Here is a 22,922-nt window from a genome sequence, read left to right as displayed (position 1 = left end):
AAAAAAAAGAAAAAAGAAAAAAAAAAAAGACATAACAAATCCAGCAACAAACCAACCAGGATTAAAAAAGTTCAGGGACCGTTTCCTATGTATGTTACTCCTGTGTATTACTTTTGTCCTTAAGTCTAACTTGTAGAGATTTTATCACTGAATTTTCTGTGTTTTGCCAGGGATTGGATTTACATGTTTATTTTGTTGCTAAAATTGAAAATGATACTGTTTTTCTTATATTATTTTTAATTTTTATTATTATTATATTATTTATTACCTTATCTTGAAAGCACTGCAATCTCATCTAGTAGGTGAGAAGCAAGAAATTATTAAATTGCATTATTGTGGAGTGAGACTTAGGAAGGAAAGGAAATGATAGAAAACTTGAATGCTTTCTTGCTTCTGTCTTCCTCTAAGAAACTGCCTGTCCAAGATCTGTACCTAGCCAAAACCAGGTTCACCCAAAAGCTGTTTTAATATTCCAGCAACACTTCTTTCTTTTATGCTGGTTTAAGCACTTCGCATGCTTATTGCATTCCCCCTGCTGTCCCATCTGTGTGAAATCATGCAGGAAATCATATAATGAAACTGAACTGGCTGGAAAATAGCCAAGACCCTCCCCCTTTCAAGCCTCCCCTCCCCCCCGAGAAAAAACACCCTCTACAGAGTTACTTTTCAGCCAGGTAGTGTCCCTGGCACAGTACTTCGTGGTGTAATACTAGAATACTAGCACAATGTGTCTGGGGAGGGAAGAGGTGGGCAAGTCAATGAGAGAGTCAGCAAGGGGAGCAATAGGGATAATTACCCAATGGCAGTGACTGCTTGCTGGAACTGCTGGTGAAGCTTTTGTTGTGGGCCCAGTTACTGAGGGCCTGAGAAGAGCAGATCGTAGCTTGTGCAAGTGAGTTGCACAAGCCTCAGGTCTCTGGAAGTAGGCAGGATGGACCCAGGAGTTCAAGCAAGATTTCACTTGTTTTATAAAGCCAGCTACTACTATGGCAGGGCCCTGGGAGTTGATGAGAGTATACTTCCTTATTCTTTCAAGGTATTAAAAACAAAAACAAACAAACAAACAAAAAAGGAATATTCCAGGCAGCACTGACGTTGTTCAGTTGTTCTTTCCAGCATTTGAAAAAAAAAAAGTCTAGCAAGAGATGAATAAACTGAGTTCCAAGCATAGTTGAAAATAAAGAATTATGGATAAGAACGAGCTTGGGAAACCTTTAACAGAGAACAGGCATGAATATGCCTTTCACCAGGATCTGATCTATACTATGTATACTAATCTAATACAAATCTTATTCTCAAACCAGCCTTGTTTCATAGGGTTTCTAAAAACATCTCATTTACATGTGGCTCCCAATGATATTGATTAGCCAGGAATGGAGAAGACTGCATGGTAACTCTCAAGGAATCAAGTAATTTTAGGTGCCTTGACAATAGTGTAAGGTGACATTTAGCAATGGAAAAAGTACTTATTACAGTCTTTTGAGCAACGTGCATTAAAACTCTGAGTTTCTGCATATACCGAAATGGCAAAAGAACTTGTTTTGATTTAAAGTATAAAAAGGCCTTGCCAAGCTCACACATATCCTATAGATAATTATTACTTATTTTTTAACTTTGTTTTGCAAGAGGCTGACATGGACAGAAGCACTAAGAGTCGTCAGATTTGGTCAGTGTGTTGTTATGGGTGCTGGTCATGCTGGTCCCTTCCAGAAGCAAGGCTGACTATAGATTTCACCTGTAAAGATGACCTTGGGGCGCATGTATGTTCCATGGCCTCTTAGATAACAGAGCTTACTTCTGTTGCCACTGGGACGTTTCTGCTGTTCCTACAGCTGCTAACACCAGCTCGTTCAGAGGCAGCTTACAACAAGACTTGTGTTTCAGACTGTGCTCCTGTGTAGACACTTCAATTCATTGTACAAAACATCCATCCACAGTTCAAAGAGCACGGGAGCAGCCATTGCATCCTTATCTTACTTATTGGGCATGACTGACAATTTTCTTGTACTGCTACTTTCTTAGCATTTGGTGAGCTGACTATAGAAATGGTGCTGCAAAGCTTGTTACATACTTCTCTTGCGCTCTCCTTGTGACTTTATACCCGTGAACAAAAGTTCTAAATGTTAAATTTATTTGTTCTCATTGACCATGTGGAGCAGGCTTTATGAGTAGAAAGCCTAGAAAAAACCTGCAGTTGGTCTTAAATGTGACAAGTTGCGAGCTATAACAGAACACATTTTACAAGACAGTAGGTATTTATATCTTTAATTTGCTATTGCTGTAGTGTTTTCTAACACCTACATTCATAAAACTTAGATTTATACAAGTGTATGAAAACCCTTTAAAAACCTACGCTTTTTGATATATTTTCTTGAAAAGATTGTCCAAGTGCTATCCTCCCTTTTTCTTTCATAACCTACACCATAGCAGCTTCATGCTGCTCACATTTTGGAAGCACTGAGAAGCCCAAGGCATGCCCTGAGCCCTGTAGCGCTGGACACATACCATACAGCTGAGTCCTGCTCTCTGCCCTGGGGCTTCTGTAATGATCTGAGAGGACGTGCAGATCTCAGGGGTAGGAAGATTTAAGTAACAAGCCATACTTTGTGCCTGTAACATACAAGCCATGTAAATTAAAGTGTACTTGATGATACGGTTCTCATCATAGCTCTGGACAGACTACTGCATTTTCTCCCAAGAATTAACACACTTTTTTAGTCATGTTTCTTTTTCTATTTTTTTTGTTAGGTGGGGCAGGGGATTCAGGAGTCAAGACACATTTATTGATCCTCTTTTTGCTTGTAACCAAAACCTGCGTATTGCTATGGGCCTTGCATTTGTAGTAGATGCCACTGAAAATTAGAAGGAGATGAACAATGGTACACACTGCACAATAATTGTTTCTAGTGCAGGGTTCAACAAACACTTCCTAACAGGGCATGATGTAGTCTGCCTTCTGGGAGCTTTTTTGTTGTCTGTGCTCTGACAAAAGCTATGGTTTAATGTTTCTGAGTTGGGATCATGGATCAGTGGGGGTAGAATCACAGAATCACAGAATTTCTAGGTTGGAAGAGACCTCAAGATCATCGAGTCCAACCTCTGACCTAACACTAAAAGTCCTCCGCTAAACCATATCCCTAAGCTCTACATCTAAACGTCTTTTAAAGACCTCCAGGGATGGTGACTCCACCACTTCCCTGGGCAGCCTGTTCCAATGTCTAACAACCCTTTTGGTAAAGAAGTTCTTCCTAACAGCCAATCTAAAACTCCCCTGGTGCAACTTTAGCCCATTCCCCCTCGTCCTGTCACCAGGCACGTGCGAGAACAGACCAACCCCCACCTCGCTACAGCCTCCTTTATGGTACCTTTAGAGAGCAATAAGGTTGCCCCTGAGCCTCCTTTTCTCCAGGCTGAACAAGCCCAGCTCCCTCAGCCGCTCCTCATAAGACTTGTTCTCCAGACCCCTCACCAGCTTCATTACCCTTCTCTGGACTTGCTTGAGCACCTCCATGTCCTTCTTGCAGCGAGGGGCTCAAAACTGAACACAGTACTCGAGGTGCGGCCTCACCAGAGCTGAGTACAGGGGGACGATCACTTCCCTAGCCCTGCTGGCCACACTGCTTCTTATACAAGCCAGGATGCGGTTGGCCTTCTTGGCCACCTGAGCACACTGCTGGCTCATATTCAGCCGACTATCCACCATCACTCCCAGGTCCTTCTCCGCCAGGCAGCTTTCCTACCATTCCTCTCCCAGTCTGTAGCTCTGCTTGGGGTTGTTGTGCCCCAGGTGCAGGACCCGGCATTTGGCCTTGTTGAACTTCATACACTTGGCCTCAGCCCATCGGTCCAGCCTATCCAGATCCTCCTGCAGAGCTTTCCTACCCCCGAGAAGATCAACACACGCACCTAACTTGGTGTCATCTGCAAACTTACTGAGGGTGCACTCGATCCCCTCATCCAGATCATCGATGAAGATATTAAAGAGGACCGGCCCCAGCACCGAGCCCTGGGGAACAGCACTAGTGACCGGCCTCCAACTGGACTTGGCTCCATTCACCACGACTCTTTGGGCCCAGCTACCCGGCCAATTTTTAACCCAATGAAATGTACACCAGTCCAAGCCAAGAGCAGCCAGTTTCTTGAGGAGAATGCTGTGGGAAACGGTGTCAAAAGCCTTGCTGAAGTCAAGGTAGACCACATCCACAGCCTACCCCTCATCCACCAAGTGCGTCACTTTGTCAGAGAAGGAGATCAGGTTTGTCAAGCAGGACCTGCCTTTCATAAACCCATGCTGACCGGGCCTGATCGCCTGCTTGCCCTGCAGGTGAGAAATAAGAGAACTGAAGAACTGCTAGCTTTGTGTCAGCCCTGCTTTAGTGATCAGGAACTAACTCATGGGGGAAATTCTGCTAGAACCATGTCCTGGGTCTCAAGCCCTTGTGTTGCAGGAAAGTACCTGAGCCTCACAGATTTCTGATAGTGTTTCTCCTGTAAACTGCTGCCTCTTGGAGGAGGAATGGCTGTCATGAATCCTGTTTTAATTTTTATTTTTTTTTTAATTTATATTTATTTTTATTATTTATTTATTTATTTTTCTTCTTTTCCCTTGAAATTCAAAATGTCGGGTTGTTTTTAATTTCTTAACTCTTTTTTCTTGAGGGCTTTCCAACTTCCTTGTTCCAGATAGGCTGTCTTGTGATGTGTGCAGACTGAGAGGAGGAGACTGAAAGCTGTGTGGGACAACCTGTTTCAGTCTTGCTAGCTAACACAATTTTCAGTTGTCAAATTGGGTGGTTAAAGCTCCACAAAATGTTTACAGTCTGTGTTTGGTGGTGATAATGGCTTGACAGGTTTACCTCATTTCTCTGCTGACATTCCAGATTATAAAAAACATTTGTAATGGCTTAATTGTTATGAGACCAAGGGCTGCGTAAAATAGAATCACAAGTGGATTGTAATATTAAGATCTGTTAATGGAAAATATTATTTTTATCAGGAAATCTTCTAATCAGTGTAAAGCAGAGCCATAAATGTGTGAATGTGTGACTTCATAACATTTCAACACAGAGTTGGTGGGAACAGGGTTTAAAAGACTTATTTTGGGGATTGAAGATCATTAAATATGACATACAGGCATTAGTGGGATGGGTTTTATTATGGCTAAGAATACTTAGTCCTTTTACAGGCTGGTATCTGCAGTTCAGGCTTAATCAGTTTCATTAGAAAGTTTGGAGACTCTGGGCTGCCATTTGTGAAGAGAGTTTATTCTGTTAGTCTTCAGGCTGTAAAATAGATCATAAGGAATTTCATGCAAATGAATTGGAGAATAGAGGTCTTAAGTGAATTATAATCATAGTCTTTCATTTTTTCTTAGTGCTAGAACACAGTTTGGATTGCAAGGTAATATTGAGGGTTGAGATACGGAAGATCCTCTGCATGTAATATTAAGATTCCTATTTCCTGGCAAGCTGGTAGAGCAAAAGATAAAGGGTATTTCTCGAAGATGAAAAGATTGCTTAAACACTAGCATTCATGCTAGCACTTGCTGCTAGAATATGTGTAAGGAAAATTTAGTGACAGTTCTCTGTACTGCTTCATCCACCAGCTCTGTTATGTTACAGACCACCAGCCAAACCTCTGTTTAGAGAGCCACTCAATTTCTTTCCATCGTTTTTATGCCACATTAAATATTAAGTTAAAAAAAAAAAAATTGTTCCCTTACTGCTTGCTGCCATGGTTCATAAATGCTCTCTCCATTTGCAAGCCAATGACATGTGCCCAGCTCATTACTGCTGTAGTCAGCAGTCTCCAAGCAGCCTGTGATTGTTACTAATTACCCACAGATGCATTTTCCCTGCTCTGGTTGCTGATTTCAGCATGGTCAGTATCACTTTGAGAGGACAAAGTCGTTCTAAACTGACACCTTTGCTTGACTTTCCAATACAGTGTAGAGGGCAGATTGACAAATCCACAGTCAGCCCTGACTGCAGTTGGCTGGAGAGTCAGTTTGCATTAGCAGAGTCCCGAAGTGACTGCGACCAGCCTCACTGAAGAGCAGAGAAGTGCATTTCATTTTAGTGGAATCTGACGTGAACTCTGTGTTGCTCTGTGAAAAGAAGAAGCACAGAGCAAAACATTCGAAGTGGGCTTTATTTTTGTTCCTCCAGCAGATGTTCAAGTGAGGGAGCTTCATCTGCTCCCATGCCATGCCAGGACAGCTCTGGCACAGCTTACCTCTCTTAGCTTGTCTGCTTCTCCACATCACTACGACTCCATGAATTTGTGCTGTTAGATCTGCTGATGAGTAGGTTGCAGTGCATTTTGCAGCTTACACACCTGTGCATGGGAAAACGGAGACTGCAGAATGCAGACAAGTGATTCTTTCTTCTCCACGCTTGGCTTTGTAACTACACTACCAAATGAGTGTTACCTTGTATGCTCTTTCTTGGGATCAGCCATGAAGATGATATTGCCACAGAGCCGACTGCATCATCTTTCCTGCGCATTTTATGTGCCTGTCAAAAAGGCGAGAAGAAACAGAGCAAAAGTAGAAGCAGAGTCCATTTGTCGTCTGGAGGCTTGGGGAAGGAGAGAAATTCTGAATGGCAATCACATTAGATCATCTGCTCTGGTTTGCACTGGGGGACTCAGGCAACCAAACATAATTGATTCCAGGCTTCAGGCTGGATTGAATGTTGAGCAAGTGGGACAAATATATCTGTTGGAACAGACTCTGCCACTCCTGGAAAAATCAGCTTGACTTTTTCTTTAGCGTAGATGCATCCAATAACTTAGATGTGGTATATTATGCCTGGTAGTTATTTCTCCATAGGTGGCACAGGCCTGTGGGTAATGCAGATAACAGGGATGCATTTAACCTTTTATATTACTACATATTTTGTCAAATTTTTGTCACTGGGAAACAAGAGTGCTAACATGGGATAAATGCATGTCAAAAGTGTTTTTCTGCTACTGTTCTGCAGCAATATACAGCCCTTAGCTGGTGCCTGATAGCATGTTTTTTCATTAGTAGTGCTCAGTTTTACAGAAGTCTGTTGCCTGACTCTTCTGCCTGCTATGTTTATCCCATCATGCTATGTCTACAATTTATGAGCCACAGTTTCACAAGGTTTTGTAAAATGGCAGTTATTGTCAATTCTGAAGCTAGGCGCTAGATGGTGATGAAGCAGTTGGACCGAAAAGGATGCCAAAAATGGATCACCACCTGAGCTGTTCAATATTTGCAACCAAAGTGGATTCTGATACCTTAAGCAGCAATGTAAAAAAAGAACAGCTGCTTTAAAATCCCAGGCTGATCTCTTGCCAGGGTTAAACACTGATAATATTTATCATTTAGCAAAATGCAGCCTGAAGAAGCTTTTTGTTTATTTAAAAAGAAAACCCTGTAGGACACAGGATTCATTTGAACAACACTGGATACAAGCCTTGGTATGGAAGGAGCCTGGAGATACATTTCTCTCTTCACAACCTAGAGTTTATGAACTGACTTTGGACCAGATGTTTATTTTTTTGTGTGGCTCAATTTTGGAGGTCTTATTACACACTAGATCATGATAATCATAATCAAAGTGTGCTCTGAGCTGTGGTCTCCAGCTGACACCTGATTAGGGAGAGTCAAGCACTTTTTGAGCTGCTGCTGAGTAAGGGGACAGGACCAGAGTGCACCTAACAGGAAAGCAATAGCAGGAGCAGCTTCAGATGCAACAGTTTGTGCAGAATTATGCAGTTTAGACATGAGTAAATGGCCATAAGTTGTGCCAGAGGAGGCTTAGGTTGGATATTGGAAAAAAATTCTTTACTGAAAGGGTTGTGAAGTATTGGAATAGGCTGCCCAGCTGTGTCACTGTCTCTGGAGGCAATCAAGACGTGTAGATGGCATAGTTTAATGGTGGGCTTGGCAGTTCTAGGTTAAAGGTTGGACCAGATGTGCTTAGAGGTCTTTTCCAACCCAAATGATCCAATGATTCTGTGCTTAGAAATAATGATGGTGTGCCAGCTGGCAGAACTGGGAGAGTGGTCAGACACTGGCACAGGTTGCTCAGAGTGGCAATAGGATCTCCATCCTTGGATATGTTCAAATGCTGTTTGGATATGGTCATGGACAACCTGCTTTAGGTGACCCTGCTCTGAGCAGGGGAGTTGTACTGCATGAATTCCAGAGCAGATTTCTAACCTCAGCTACTCTGTATTTCTGTGATAGGCATTGTGCTTCTGTGTTTGCTGGGTAGCAAGTTCTGTTCCTTGTCTCTATGATGGGATCATGCCCAGTGCCCCTGGAGATGGGACACCTGCATAACTTCTGAGTATCTGTTTGTTCTTCTGAGCTATGCTTGAAAGTGGAGTAGATGGCTGAGGGAGGTTTTGATTCATGTATTTTTCTCTGTCTGTTACATGCATTTATAGGACCATTCTTTAGATACCATAAAACATGGAAGAAATGGTGGGTGTTTTGTTTTTACATGATGTTTGTTATTGATGTTTTTGCTTTAAAAAAAAAAAAATCCTTGTAATGCATCCCTGTTTCTCCACCCAGCCAGCAAGGATACCAGTTTTAAAAGCCTTTCTCTGGAATTCTTACCCTGAGTTAATCTCTCAGATGAAAACTGTAGGGGCTGTGTCCCTCTGGGAATGGCTGGGGGACAGTTTCAGGAGAAATGGGAACACAGAAGTTTCTAAGCGGTTTAAAATCCAGCCTATTTAGTTTTATTGGCTTTTGAATTAGGTATTTTAGACATGCAACAGAGAAATCAAGTGTTTTGTCTTAGTAGGAAGCTGCAAGAGTGTTGTCTTATATGGTGTGTACATCAAGGTAGAGTATTTTATCATTGCAGAGAGGTAACGTGGGAAATGTGGGCTGAACTCTTTGAAGTTCTGCTTGAATCCCAAATATACAGTCTTCTTTTGCCATGTCTTGGCTGGGTTCTGAATACTCATCCCACACTGAAATCAAACTACTGACTCTTTGCAAACTGCCTTCTGTTTTCAGCTTGGTGAGAATAAAGAGAAGTTTGACTAATAGATGGTGCTCTTTCTTCAGCACTGATGAAGTCTCTGGAATTGGTGCTTAAAGGAGCCAAGAAAGGGCTGTTTCTCTTTTGGCTCAAGCCCTCATTTGATCTGCATTTTATAACTCATTTTTGATGATAATCTGAGAAAAAAAAAAATACTTTTCGTGTCCAGTGGAATCTGTAATGTGAAACAAAAGCAAAAGTAAAAGATTCCCATACATGACTGAGGAATACATAGTGACATCAGACTTTTCACTCATTCTTGCACACTTGACACTCACAGTGGAGACAACTAGTAGTTTTGAGATGCAAAAAATGTGGTACAGGGTCAACATTTCACTAATGTGGAGTGTGAAAGTGGGTAATGCGCTGTGAAATCTGCAGCTGGTGATTCCTTTGGGGAAAAGAGAACATTTATTTTAGTTCATATTTTACTGTATTTGAGGTGGGGGTGAAAAAGAAACAACAAATATTGTATATAGGTGATTCTACAGTTGTGGGTTGCTTATCATTCTGAATTTAGTTCTAAACCCAGGTCTTGCTGACCACAATGGAAGAACCTGATTTCACGAGGAAATGGTATTTTACCCTTAAATTAATTTCCCACCTTGCACTTTAAGAACGACATAGCAGCAAAGTCATCTCACAGAATTCTCATCCTTTGGAGGTCAGTTGCTGGTCATCAGTGTAGCAGGATATAAATGAAGAGGAGAAAGCACTTGAAGGTGACTTGTCCCACAAACCTCTTGGATCTAAAGCTAGGGGTCATTGTCAGAAGGTAACTGCTTCTTTCGGTTGACTATATAGGAAAGCACTTAGCTTAAACTAGAGCTACGTGAAGTGGGAGGGATCTACCCTGTGGAGAGGAAGAAGGGTCTCAGGAATAAGGTTTTGGAGGGAATCCTTATCCAGCTGATATTTGCTGAAATATTGGTAACAGTTTTGAAGCAGTGTTTTCATTAGCTGAATGAAAGGATTTCAATTATATTGACTGTAAATTAAAAAAAGATTTGCAGTTTCTAAATGGCAAGTATTTTAAAAGTTTAAACTTCCTATTCCAATTCTCTAACAGCAATGTAACATTTTCACAATTTGTTCTTCCTTTTTTTTTTTTTTCCTTTTCATTCCTAAAATCAAGACAGATGTGACAAAAGTAAAGAAAAGGGTTGATTTTGTGGAAATTGCCTTTTCTGCTGGAAACTGCTTTGTTAATTTTTGTTGTTGTTGTTGGGCAACAGTAATAATAGCTAAATGTCTTCTTCTGAGGCCATTATGTTTTGTTCATATAATCAATTTCTACATGGATATATTGATTGGTGTTTAACCATTATCACCAAATTATACTTCAATTTCTGTGATACTGTTTTTGAAGTACAAATTGGTGTTGGTAGATCACTGGTTTCTAGCACAACATAATGCTAGATTTACAACTTAGTCTCTACATTTAGTAGATAAAAGTGCAGATGCATTTTCCAATAATCTATTCATCACTCCTGATAGGGCCTGTCATGCTGAAGACTTGAAAAAAGGCCACATAAACTCTTGTGGAAAGGCAGCCAATCTGAAAAACAAAAGTGTCATTTTTAATGACAGGTCAGAGTCTAACTGAAGCACTGTTAATTTTTTTCAATTTTTATCTTGCCATTAAAAAGGAACAAGTGCATCTCAAAAAGCAAACGAGGCCACTTGTACCCCACTAAGACCTTGGCTATTAACTGGCTCTTTTGATGATGTGCAGCCTGATTCTGCTGGGAGTTTTGCTGTGGATTTAAATGTTGAATTTAACTGTGGTAGACATGTTTTGGTGCAAAGCATGTATAATAACAATTTGCATTTACATAGCATCTTTTGCTTAAGGATTTTGCAATCTCTAATTAATTAAATCTGTTTCCCCCTGCCCCCAATACCACTGTGGTATAGATAATAAATACAATTTTAAATGGAACAGCCATAGCAGAAAGATTAAGACAACAGGGTTTTGGTGCCTCTGTGCTGGCTCCTGATTGCAGCGTGGCTGGGGCTTGTTCTGCAAACATGTTGAGCAGCTTCAGCTCTTTTTTGCTCCAGTCTGAAATGGTCTGGAAAAACAACAACAGGGCATTAAACCAACTCCATGCAAGCGGGTGGAAACTATCATCCTGGCTTTACCAGCAGCGTCTCACATTGGTCTTTTAGTCCTGGATACACTCACCCACAGTTCTGCCACTGTCTGCAGCCAGCTGTGGAGGAGCAGTGAAGGTTTCAGGTGCTCAGAGATGCCAGGGTGGCTTGCTGTGTTAGTGCTTTAGGACATCAGTGGCCTATTCAATGCACAGTGCTTTTTTGCTGCCAGAGAATTGCTGTAAATGTTCAGATATCTTCAGATTGGAAATAAAAATAGAAATGAAAACACTCCAGATAGTAAAAATGCTTTTTAAACCGCCTTTTTTTTTTTTTTTTTTTTTTTTTTTTGTCCTACAACAATAGCAAAACATCTGAGGCTGCCTGTACAATACAACAAAATGGTATTTCCAGGTGGGTAGAGCGATGTGTTTTCCTCTATTTGTAGGCATGTTGCGCGAATAAAGTCTAATGGCAATCTGAGTCAGGTTACAGATAACATTTCTATGGCAAAGTAATTGTTTTGATGATGGTACTTGAGGAGGCCTCCAAACTTGTTGCACCGTCAAAAATAGGTAGCTTTAGCTGGCCATGTATGAGTTACTTCTCACCTGTTACATTGCTCAGTTTGGAGATTCTGCTTAGTTACATATGGGGTAGTGATTTCTCTGACTGGCAGTTCTGGAAACCAGTATAGGAAGAGAGAATATTTTTGCTTTAATGGTAAAACAGAGGCATTTCAAGAGCTTTATGCACCAGCGAGTAATTAATGGATAGCATAACAGGAGAACACTTGCTGTTTGCTATCAGCTAATACTGTGCTATTAACATGTAGAAACCAGAACAAACTTTTTTTTTCTTTTTCTTTTTTTCTTTTTCTTTTCTTCCCAAACTCACAGAAGAAAAGCAGCAAAATATAGAGTACTCAAAATTAGACGAGCACAAGGACTAGCAACCAGTGCTATCTTCAGGTGCCAGACAGTGTAGGTGCTTCCTTAAGTAGCTCTGCTCTAAGGTGCCACCCGTGCCTTGCAGAGCTGGTGTTTCCTGAGGGCGGACAGCTTCAGGCATGTGCATGTCTCTTTGCTGCTGCCCAGTTTGGAGCTGACAAAAGTGACTGCCAGTGACATCAGGTGAGAGGGAGAGAGAATGCATCCAGATGTTTTAATGATGCTGCAGCACAGTCTGGGGGAAGGGGAGCATCTGTTGCAGAGCAGGAAGTAAAATCTTCATTTACTTTCCCTACTGTCTTCTTTAAATAGCTCACATGTAGTTAGCTCCCTTGTTAAATGCTGTGCTCTCTCATGTTATCTCTGAACAGAGATTTTATTGGCATATTTGGGGCTTTTTATTTTTTAATGGACCATTATTTCTTTATAACTATATAAGTGACCTCATCTTTGCTGAGCCTGTATACCACAGTGCAGGAGAGGATATGCAGGCAGGTGCTGTGGCCTCTTGCAGTGAAGATGTATAAAACTGCAGGAGGTGTATCAGGCCTTGAAGAGGTGTGTGAAGTGTGAGTGCTACCTCACAGACAGACATGCCCTTGTTCTTTGTATAAGAGTAAGCTTATGCTCAAGTATAACAGGGCTGAGTATGAACTGCCATGGGTTGGTTGGTGTGATTCACTGATTTTAATGGGAGAAGCTCGTAACATCTTAAAATATAAGTGGTCTTTTCTGTAAAATGGATAAAGTAGCTCTGTAGTTCTCCTTGGGCATGTTATGAAAGATGGCTTTGGTACTGAAGCAGCAGCAGTGAAGTGGTCACATCAGTGCCTTCAAGCATGAGGTAGACTCATCTGAAACTTCAGTTTGGTCTGACAGTGGCGGCTGAGGAGCAGGAGGTAGCCTTGCGAGCACTGGATGGGGACCCCTGTGCTGTGCCCCTGCTGCCCTTCACTGCCTGCACTGAGCTCATCAGTCCGTGTCTCATCCTCCTCAGATTGCTGCTCTTGGAAATTAACCCTTCGGTCTTTCTCCAGAAGAGCCACTCTCAGCAGCACCACTCCCTCCAGCCCTGCCAGCACATGGTGCACACAGGTGCTTTTCGTGCCAGCTGAAATGCACAAGGTGACATGCTTAGCCCCTTGAAGTAATGTGAAGTGAACTCACTGGTGTGTTATGCCACCTGAGGGTTTTTAAACAGTATGGCTACTTCCTCATTCTCCTCTGTAAGGTGTCAGGTACAGACACACATCTAACAGCCTAGTCTGTCCTGTGCTCTCCAAGGTCTGTCCAAGCTGTGCACCACCCTTCATTTCTGATGGCAGCTGTCTCCCTGGAGTTGAGGGATGCCACGGTAGGGATGGCTGTCAGATGTAGGGATGGCTTCTGTACAGATGTACTTCAACACAGCACAGCAAAAGCCTCTGGGGCACCTCCCTGTGTCAGGCATCCTGTCCCCTCTCTCTCTGGGAACAGAGTCAGTCCCTCAGTGCCTGTCTGTACCCTGATGGGCCCCTGTTGTCCATGGCTGTGTGCCATGGCGAGGCTGTAGGGGGCAAGCACCCAGCCCAGCCACAGTGAGGGGGATTCCAGGAGTTTCTCCTTGCCAGCATGTCTTGGAGGGCTGTCAGGCCAGGTCCCAGCTTGTAGCATCCTCCTTAGCTCTTTCCTTCCCCTGGGCAACCCCTCAGGGTAGCAAGGAGGCCTCGCTGCTTTGTTCAGCATCACGTGGTGGGTGGAGGACATGACAGCTCAGCCCCTCATCATCAAAAGGGCTTTCCTGAAGGGACTCCTTTCTTTGACCTTTGTAGTTATTCCCGTTCAATCTTTCTTCATGTTTTCTTTTAATTATTTTTCCCTTTCTTCTCTCCCCGTCTTTTTTCCCTAAAAGTCCACCACTCCTCTCAAGTATATTAAGGATGTGAGTGAAATTGATGGCTGGAACGTCTCAAGTCTTTATGATGATGAATGACTTTCACTGCCAAAGCTTTTATTGTCTGTGATTTGGGAAGAAGGGGAACTGATTTATCATGGCTGACTGTCATGCCATATAATACAGTTATAAATCCTGACCCACTGACTGGCACCATGAACCAGGGACCTCCTCTGGCCAGTCTCCCTTCCTCTTTTGCCTCCCTGCTCCTTCCTCCCACAGCTGCTTGCTCATCTTCCTCAGCTGAAGGGGGAAATTCAGACCTGGGGAGCTCCCACAGTAATGGTGATGGCCCTGAGCACGTTACCCAGACCCGAGTGGGCTGTGAGGTCCCCAGGCTCTGGGGCAATGGGGGATGCCCAAAGGCCCAGCCCAGGGCACCAGAGCAGCCCCAAGGTTTTGGCACCTGTGCTGGTGAGGCTGGTCTCGTCCTGACTGAATGTGGTAGAGAGGGGAACTGGTGATTGTGGCTGGGAAGCAAAGTCCCATCAGCTGCTTTAAACATGCAAAAAGCCCTCAGAAAGATGAGCTGATGCATTTTTTTAACTTAATTTTAATGATCCTGGTGTAATCCTCCTGGCAAAGACCGGGCATGTGCAGTTTTCGCACAAAATAAACCAGGCAGAAGTAACATGATGCTGCCTCTGCAGCACCACAAAGGAAAGTCCTGAGGCATCGCTGGCTGGTTGGCAGCCCAGAGGGGTACTTACTTTATAGAAATTTTCAGTTCTGTGAATTCCCAAAGCTGATTTTCAGGTCTGTGTACAAACCTGTTTACCTTTCCCTTCTAGGACTAGACAACTTGCTCACAACACTTCTTAGCTGGCCAGGAATATTTATTTGAAAAGCTTTCCTGCAAAACTGCAAATTTCTGGGGAATATTTCATGGTGAAAAAAATTCATTGTCGCAAAAGATTAATTTTGTTGTCCTCCACTCCTTTTTTGGACAGAAAATCACACTTGAATATTTTTGATCAACCAGTACTTTCAGCAGAATATTCAAATTTTTCCTGTGTTTCATGATTGTAGTAATAGTAATTCCATGTGCTTTTATGTCCTTTTGTCTAAAGTCATTGGAGGACACTTTACAAAAAGTAACTCATGCATTTATTTTTTCCTGAACTACCTGGTGCATCAGTTGATCTACACATCTGAATATCTTGTAGGAGATACTATCTATTGACAAGGCAGCTAGGAAAGGGAATGATGTTGGAAGTACAAACTTCATCTGACTTTCAAAGGGCACATGAAAATTGCAGTTGTGTCTTAAAGTGATTTCATCAAGCTGTTTCAGGTTCTTTGAACAAAAAGAAATAAAATACTCCAATTTTGGTAATTAAAATGTTTTGATGGAAATGTTGAGGTATCTGGTTTTCCATATTTTTTCTAAAGCTTCACTTTTTCCATCACACAGAATCCAGATAAAATGTCTGATTTCAGCTTTTCTTCTTATTCCAGGATAAAAATAGCATTATTGAAATATCCAGAATGTCATACTTTGAGTTGTCAGTTTGGACAGTACCTTAATTACGGCACTAAAACTTAGGGTGTAAATATCTTTTCTTTGAGGAGCAGAAAGCTGCTGATAATGTTAGAAGTGAGTGAAAATGTCTCCATCTCAGACAAACTGTAGATGCAGGCAATACATACTGATTCTTGTGAGATGGAATATTTTAGCATGGGTTTCACATCTCTGCAACAGATATGGGTGGACGCTGTTGTACTTTTTCCCTCTGTGTTTACCTAGCAAGATGGATAACCGACTGTCAACATACTCTCCCCTTCATGTTTCTGACTCTGCAGGTGGGCTGTGGAGTCATGTCTGGTGGTGACTGCGCATACAGGGTGCTCTCCTGTACCGAGGGGACTGTTTGCATGGGAGAAGGCTGAAGGTCTTCCCTGGCAGTAGCAGGGCATCTTGCTGTCAGGTACATCTGGCTGTAAAGTGCATGGTGCCTAACTGAAAATGCCCTGGCCTTGAGGAGCCCTGGCGATGTGGTGAGCTGGCACCCAGTCAGTTGTTGGGATCGATGTCAGTGAACAGTGTTGAGGGTCCAGTTTGGAGCTGGCAAGATCTGTGCCAGAGCAGTTTTGTACAGTTCCTGGGGGCTGCTCTCTGACTCCTTTGTCCTGCTCTCATTGCTCCCAAATACCCCAGGGTACGGGTGGCTTTCTGGGCTGCAAACACGCTTTGCTGGCTCATGGTGAGGTTTGTGTCCACCAATACTCCCAAGCCCTTCTCAGGGCTGCTGTCTATCTACTCATCACCCAGTCTGTAGTTGTCCTTGGGATTACCACAGCCCAGATGCAGGACCTTGCACGTGGCCTTGTTGAACCTCATGAGGTTCTCACAGGCCCACCTCTCAGGCCTGTCCTGGTCCCTCTGTATGTCACTGCTGTCATTTGCAAGGCGACTGGAAAATCTTTTGCCTGGTCAAGTCCTTCCTGGCTGCTGCCAAAGTGCTCTTCTGTGCCTAGCTGGGAGGCAAAGTGACCCTTCCTTGCCAGTGCCACCTGGCCCTGGCAGGTCATGGTTCAGACCCACGGCTCTCTGTTCCCAAAGCAAAGCTGACTGTGGTGCCACAAGCCTTGGCTAGCTGCCTGGGCTTGCTGGGCTGCTTGCACCCATATGGCTGCTGAACAGTGGTGCTATCCCTTGCACCACCTCCAGATGAGGAGGGCAAAAGTCAGCATGAAAGTCTTAGCTGGCTGATGCACTGGGGTTGCTTTGCAGTCCTGTACCAATGCAAGAAGCTGGACCTCATCCTTCAGACAGGACAAGCTCCCTTTGAACTTCAGAGTGGATATCTTGTGCAGTGAGGAAGCCCACCTTGAGGTCTTGTTCTGGTTTCCCTGTCTCCATCAGTTTTGCCTTCCTCCCACTTGTGGCTTCCTGCCTGTCCTGGCTTGCCAGGCTGTGGCACAGCCCCACCACATGGAGCCACATCTCCTTGGCCAGCCATGCAGGTGGTGCCTCCTGTGCCTGGGCTTTGCTGTCCTGGGTCACCTGCAGCAGCTCAGGGCAGGGAATTGGGGATCAAAGGGCTCCCAACATTGCCTCTCACTGTTCTGGCAGTGGGGATGGTCCTTTCCAGATGGCCTTTCTGCACAGGTGGTCAGCAAGCTAATGTCACAACTTGGTGTCCCCGGGGTGCTCCCCAGCCCAGGTCCTGTGTTACCACCATCTTCCGATGCTCCTCAGAAAGCAGCCAGGACCTTGCTGTAACCCATAACCTTGCTCCTCGAGAGCTCAGACAGTGGCAGGAAAAGCGCTGGAGGTGGCTGATGGTTGTGCTGGTTGGTATGGGCAGGGGTACACATGTGTACTGCCTATGGACAGCAGGTGTCTTTTGACCATAATAAAGATCTGCAAGGTTTGGAAAATGAAATCCTAAGGAATTATGGACTCATTTGGGAGCAGCCCCTCTGTCTTCAGTGCTGCTCCTCATATGAATAAAGGCTTTCGATCTGAGGAGTGAAGCGCAGAAAACAAGGTATGAAGGACAACCCAGTGTCTTCAGGGCTCTCATTGATATGTGTGTTCTTTCTGTTAACTGCTAAGTATTTGCTAAACAGGTGTGAAGCCACAGTGTGCTGTTGAGAATGTGCTTGGTTTTTCATTCCTTGAAAAATGCCATGCTGGAGGCCAGTGTGGTGGGCAGCTGAGCTGCACCACAACTGGTCTCTCACTCTCCTCAGAGGGACAGGGGGAGGAAGTACAATGAAGGACTCAAGGGTTGAGGTAAGGACAATGTTTTCAATAGCTAGCTCTGCGCTTGTTGGCAGGAATGGGGATCCCTTAGACCACAAAATTTACAAGCTGCCGACCCTCTCATGGTTGTCTTCCAGCTTTCTAGCAGTAAAGTGATTACTATAGAGGCAGTCTCACAGAGCCTGCTGTGCTGCTCTTATTAAAAGTATTGCTGTGCTGCAGAAAGGAAACAACAATAAAGGGAATGTGTAGCTTCTGCATGCATTAAGATCACTGATCAAACCACATGAGATCCCATTTCAGACATAATGTGCATTGGAGGGCAAAATTAGATTGAGAAGTAAATGGAGCCTAAAATTTCCATAGCTTTATTCGTCAGAAAGCTGTTTCATTGCGTGGTTTAATTCTCCTAGTTCTTTCATTCATTGCATGTAGCATGCTGGCTGGAGTACATTTTAGAAATAATGGGATGAAAGAAAAACCATCTTTAATTTGGCTGTGGCTGTGAGGTGTGTAAGGGTCGTTCAGACCTGGGATGGAAGGGGGTATGAAATGCTGAAGAACTTACACAACAGTAGAAAAATAGCCATGCTGACACTTCCTGTGCTTTAACAGGAGGCGGCGTTTTTTTTTAGGATTTTTGTTTGTTTCTTTTGGGTTTGGTTTCTCTTGCATTTACTGAATTTCTGAACTGTGTGAAGTTGGTTTTATTATTTCTCTTTTAAGTTTCATTTCAGTGCTGCTTGTAAAGCATACTGCACAATGAGCTACACTTCAAAAAAAAAAATAAAAAAATCCTAGGCTTTAAGATCTGCAATGGTGGCAAGTCCCCTGCCCCCCTTGTTTTTTGATTTGTTTTGTTTTGGTGAGATTTCTCTCCCCTTTTAACATATCAATTTGACAGGAGGAGACTAACTGGTCTCTTAAATAAGTAGACACGTTTCTTTTTTGCCTTTGAAGGTAACACTTGGTGTCATTTCCAAACTAACACAGATGGCCGAGCAGAGCACTTGATGTACAGTGAGTCCCTTTTGAAATAGTGAAAACTGTAGGTCTATATAACTGGCAGCAGTGATATGACCAGAGCTGCAATGGAAGCATGTTCATGTGTCTGTCCCATGTATAGATTTATGCATGCACACATGCTTCCAGACTGTATTTCCCTTGTCAGACTGCTTTACAAAGCTGTGAAAGCTAAGGTGGCTTGCCTCACACTGCTTCATGAATTCCTACATGTTAATTGTTTGCAATGTTTTTTTATTATATTGCATTACAAAACATGGAAATGCAAAAAGGGATCTGTGCCTGTTCCAGAATCTTTCCAGGGAAGTCTCTGTCCTTTTTTTTTGCTGTCATGACACAAATTCTTGTTTATCTCCTTAAAAAGAAGGTGTGGTTCATTCCTTGAAGTTGTTCGAATGTTTCCGTCAATTTTAGTGTCAGATATGCTGAGTGCCTGGCATGATGTTCTTTGCTTTGAGATATATATATATATTTTTTTTTCAACATGCTAAGGAGTTTGCTTAGGAAACTTAGTTGAAGGAATCAGCAAACTCTGCTCTGGTGCCACTAGCCTTATGAAATCAGTGTCCCATGTGTGTCCCCAGAGAAAAGCAGAGGCTCTGCTGTGCCCAGGCGCAGGTCTTTGTGCGGTGGTTACTGTCCTGGGTTATTTTCAGGTCTTCAGGGAGGTCACCCCATCTCTGGCTGAGCACACGCAGGGTCCAGCCTTGCTTGGCTGTGACCCTTCTCTGTGGGCCCCTTTGCCCTTGTTGTAGCCAGGTGTGCTGAGCCTTACTCACCAGTGATTGGACTCAGAGGAATGGATTTTCTTGTCCTGTGAAAATATTCACAACTCTGACTTTATCAGGTCTATTGTCAAATAAAAACTTTAGATCTGAGAAAAGTTTAATAACTGAAAGTAGTAAGTAAGATAAAAGCAGTCCAGAGCAGTCAGCACCTCTTGCTTTTATCTGATCCAATTTTTCTATCTGTCTCAGTACCTTATATTTTACATACCAAAGTCACTCCAATCCTGAAAATGGCATTTCATTTTATATGTATATTCCCAGAAACCTGTGGAGCTAAAATACCCAGAGCACTGGACTTTCTGCTCACATGAAGTCCAAGCTTCTGTGATGCAGGCTATTTTCTGGGGGTTTCTGACTGTTTATGAAAAGGGTTAATTAAGAAAGGTTTTGTCTGGCTCCAGTATAAAGGCAAACCAAAATGATGGCTGTGCTCTTCCACTTCCTCCTCGCTGTGCACCGGAGAATGGCCAGCACCTGCCTGCAGCACTGGCATGCCCTGGCTGTGCGTTGGGCATACCAAAATGTGCGTGTGTCCATAATTCTCATTTTCCCCATCTTTTTTCTTCCTCAAATGCATCCTAATGAGCCAAGCATTGCTAAACCCACTAAACCCACAGAAGGGGCACAAGCTCATAGTTCTGAATGGTGGAAGCACTGTTTAAAGCATGCTGTCCCCTCCAGCAAGGGGCAGTGACAAGAAGCAAGTGGCGCTGGCGGGCAAGGCAAGACCCCTGCACTAGCACCCAGCTCTGTGCAGTGGCCAGCTCCTTTGGAGCGACAGTGTTCTTTGGCAGCAGAGAGGTATGGACAAGCATCAAGCAAACAGGAATTGTGCAGTGAAGAGAGTCTGTGCTCTGCAGAGTCTTCACTTTCAGGGAGTCAATGACAGGTTAAATGGCAATGATAAGTTGTTGTACATGGCTAATCGCTGGCCACCTGTGATTTTAGGTGCCGTGGCTGTGGAGTCTTGCAGAGACATTGTCTGCCTCAGGGAATCCTTTTCTCATCTCCACACAGATGTCCCCTCCAATACCGTGTGTGTGTGTGTCTGTGTGCCCACACACACATCTATAGACTTCTAATCCTGCATGGACGTGTTATGTGAGGGGAAAGAGAGCCAGGTAGACTCTAGTTCGAGATGGATGACAGGGTGCAGCTTAGTGGTCATCCTTGCCTCAGGTCTGCAGACAAAGCTTTCTGATGCTAACAGCTCTAAAAAGTACTTAATAAGCTGGGCTGTCAGGTTGTTCCTGGGGCAGAGCAGCACAGTGACTAGGCTAGAAGAAAAAAAAGGACAGGAGTTTTATGCAAAAGCAGGCAAGAGAAATTGTTCAAAAAGACATTTTGCAGCTCCAAAATTGTTGCTTAGAAATTGCAGAGAAAAAAAAAAAAAAAAAGATTGGAGGTTTCTTCTGTACTTCTCCACTGTATTTTCTCTGTACAAGGAAGTGTTGATCTTCCTTCCTTTTTCTTTTCCCTGCCCTGCCTCTTTTTAAAAAGTGTAGTAGTGTCAATGGGAAGAGCAAGAGATACACCTGCTATGAAGGGCAGCTCTGGGCTCCTTTAGACATCTGTGGCTGCTTTGCAGGTGAGAAGAAAAATAAACCTACAACTGCAACCCCCATTTCAGTGCAGTGCGCTTAATTTGAATTTTATGGCCTTGATAGCAGATTACAGTGATGCTGTCACAAACCCTTGCATCCACAGTCACGGTGGACACTGTGCATTTCAATACCTCCTCCGCTAATCTTTCCCCCACTGCTCCCAATCCCTGGCTGCTAATTTCACGCAGGCACTTAAACATGATGGATAATTGTGTTCTGCTTATCAATGTTTAATTTAAGGGCTGTTCCATCTGACCTGGATGCCCTCTGCAAGAGCTATGCCTCATTATTGATTTCATGGTCACACCTGTGACATTACCTGCTTTGTAGGAAGTAGACTTTGACATTCCTGTGAGGTTTTGGCAGCCAGAGCTAATTGTCAGAAGAATAATCGAGTCAGCAAAATCATTACAGGTGATCTGTGTGTTACCACTGTTTTATCTGCCTCTAATTAGGTGTAGGAGAGGTAACTCATAGCAGTAAGCATGCTGCAATTGGTTTGATGTCCACAAATAGAGCTAGATGAGCACAGGGGGGAAGTTACTCATTTACAGCTGCACTTCAGTTTGTCTGGGTCCTGTGCTGGTGGCCTGTCCTTTCCTGGGGTAACCAAGGAAGATGTGACCACATCCAGACCACAGACATCATCCGGAAGCAAAGCCTTGACTGCATTCATGCTGGACAGTGTGGCTGGAGCAAAGTCTGTGAGGTGCTCGTGGGGGCTCTGGACTGAGCGAGCCTGGCAGGGCAGAGGGGTCGGTGCAAGGCAGGGGATGGGACAGGGGATGGGGAGCAAAGCCCAAGGGCTGGTGCTGCCTGACACCCCCAGCTCCAGCCCCCTCCAGATTTTGGGAGTCAGCTGTAAAGGTGACAGGTGCACCAAACAAATCCTTAAAATTCACTCGGGACAGCTGAGTTTTATAAATTCACTGTACCTGCAGGGAAGGACAGAAGAGGATTAATTCCTGCCTCCTCTGTTGTGGCTGTGGGCAGACTGGGAGATGGTCACAGTGGAGGTTTTGTGTCATTGTCATGCCGAGTGCTGTTTTTTATGGCATGTGGTAAAGCTGGGTAATTTTTTCAGGAGAAGCTCATCTCTAGTTGGGGTGCTTCTCTACCCCAGGTGGACTGTCCGTGTGACACGTGTCTCCAGCGGGGGGAGCAGGAGCTGGGGGTGGGACTTGATGGTCTTTAAGGGTTGCTTCCAACAGAAACCATTCTGCTTCTGTCATTCCACGATGCCTAGAGGTCCTTTTCCTGCTGAGAGGGTTGTGAGGTTGATCAAAATGCTTTCCTCCTGATAATGATTAGAACAACAGGGGCAGTATTATCAAAGTCATCACTTGGCCAAGGAAGAGCTTTTCATAGGGGGAACCAGATTTTTCAAAGAGAAGTCTCTTTTGTAGCAAGTTTGGCTGCTTCAGTCTTTGTCCTGTGACCTGTCTGCATGGGGCCCTGGGGAACTGCTTGATTCCATGGTGGAGCACCCCCAGCATGGGGCATGACGTGGGGTGCACATGGCCTTGGGTGGCTATTTCAGACCAGCCAGTGACTTTGTGAACACACCTGTGTCAAGAGCAAACACACACGGGGCATTCACAAACCGTGCAGCTGTTTTTTATAGTACTAGTGTCTATTATAGACTAATATAGACTATTCCGTGTCTGAACCTTTGTCTCTGGAGAGGTGAGATTATCCTGTTAACACAATGCACTGCCTAGTCCTTGCCCAAGTTCCTGAGCTGATGGCAATTTCAGGTCTGTTGTAGGCATGAAACAGTGAG

General features: G+C 43.8%; 1 protein-coding gene across 8 annotated transcripts in view; it reads left to right on the top strand.

Annotated features, from left to right (window-relative positions):
• The window catches only part of PAX5 (paired box 5), a gene marked incomplete at both ends in the record, with an annotated part of 137,886 nt that overhangs the window by 75,044 nt on the left and 39,920 nt on the right, over nt 1-22,922 (top strand). The window lies entirely within an intron of this gene.

This window comes from Netta rufina (genome assembly GCF_964035555.1).
Source record: "Netta rufina genome assembly, chromosome: Z".
Lineage (NCBI taxonomy): Eukaryota > Metazoa > Chordata > Aves > Anseriformes > Anatidae > Netta > Netta rufina.
Note: the sequence above shows the minus strand (reverse complement) of the source record. Positions and strands in the feature narration are given on the sequence as shown.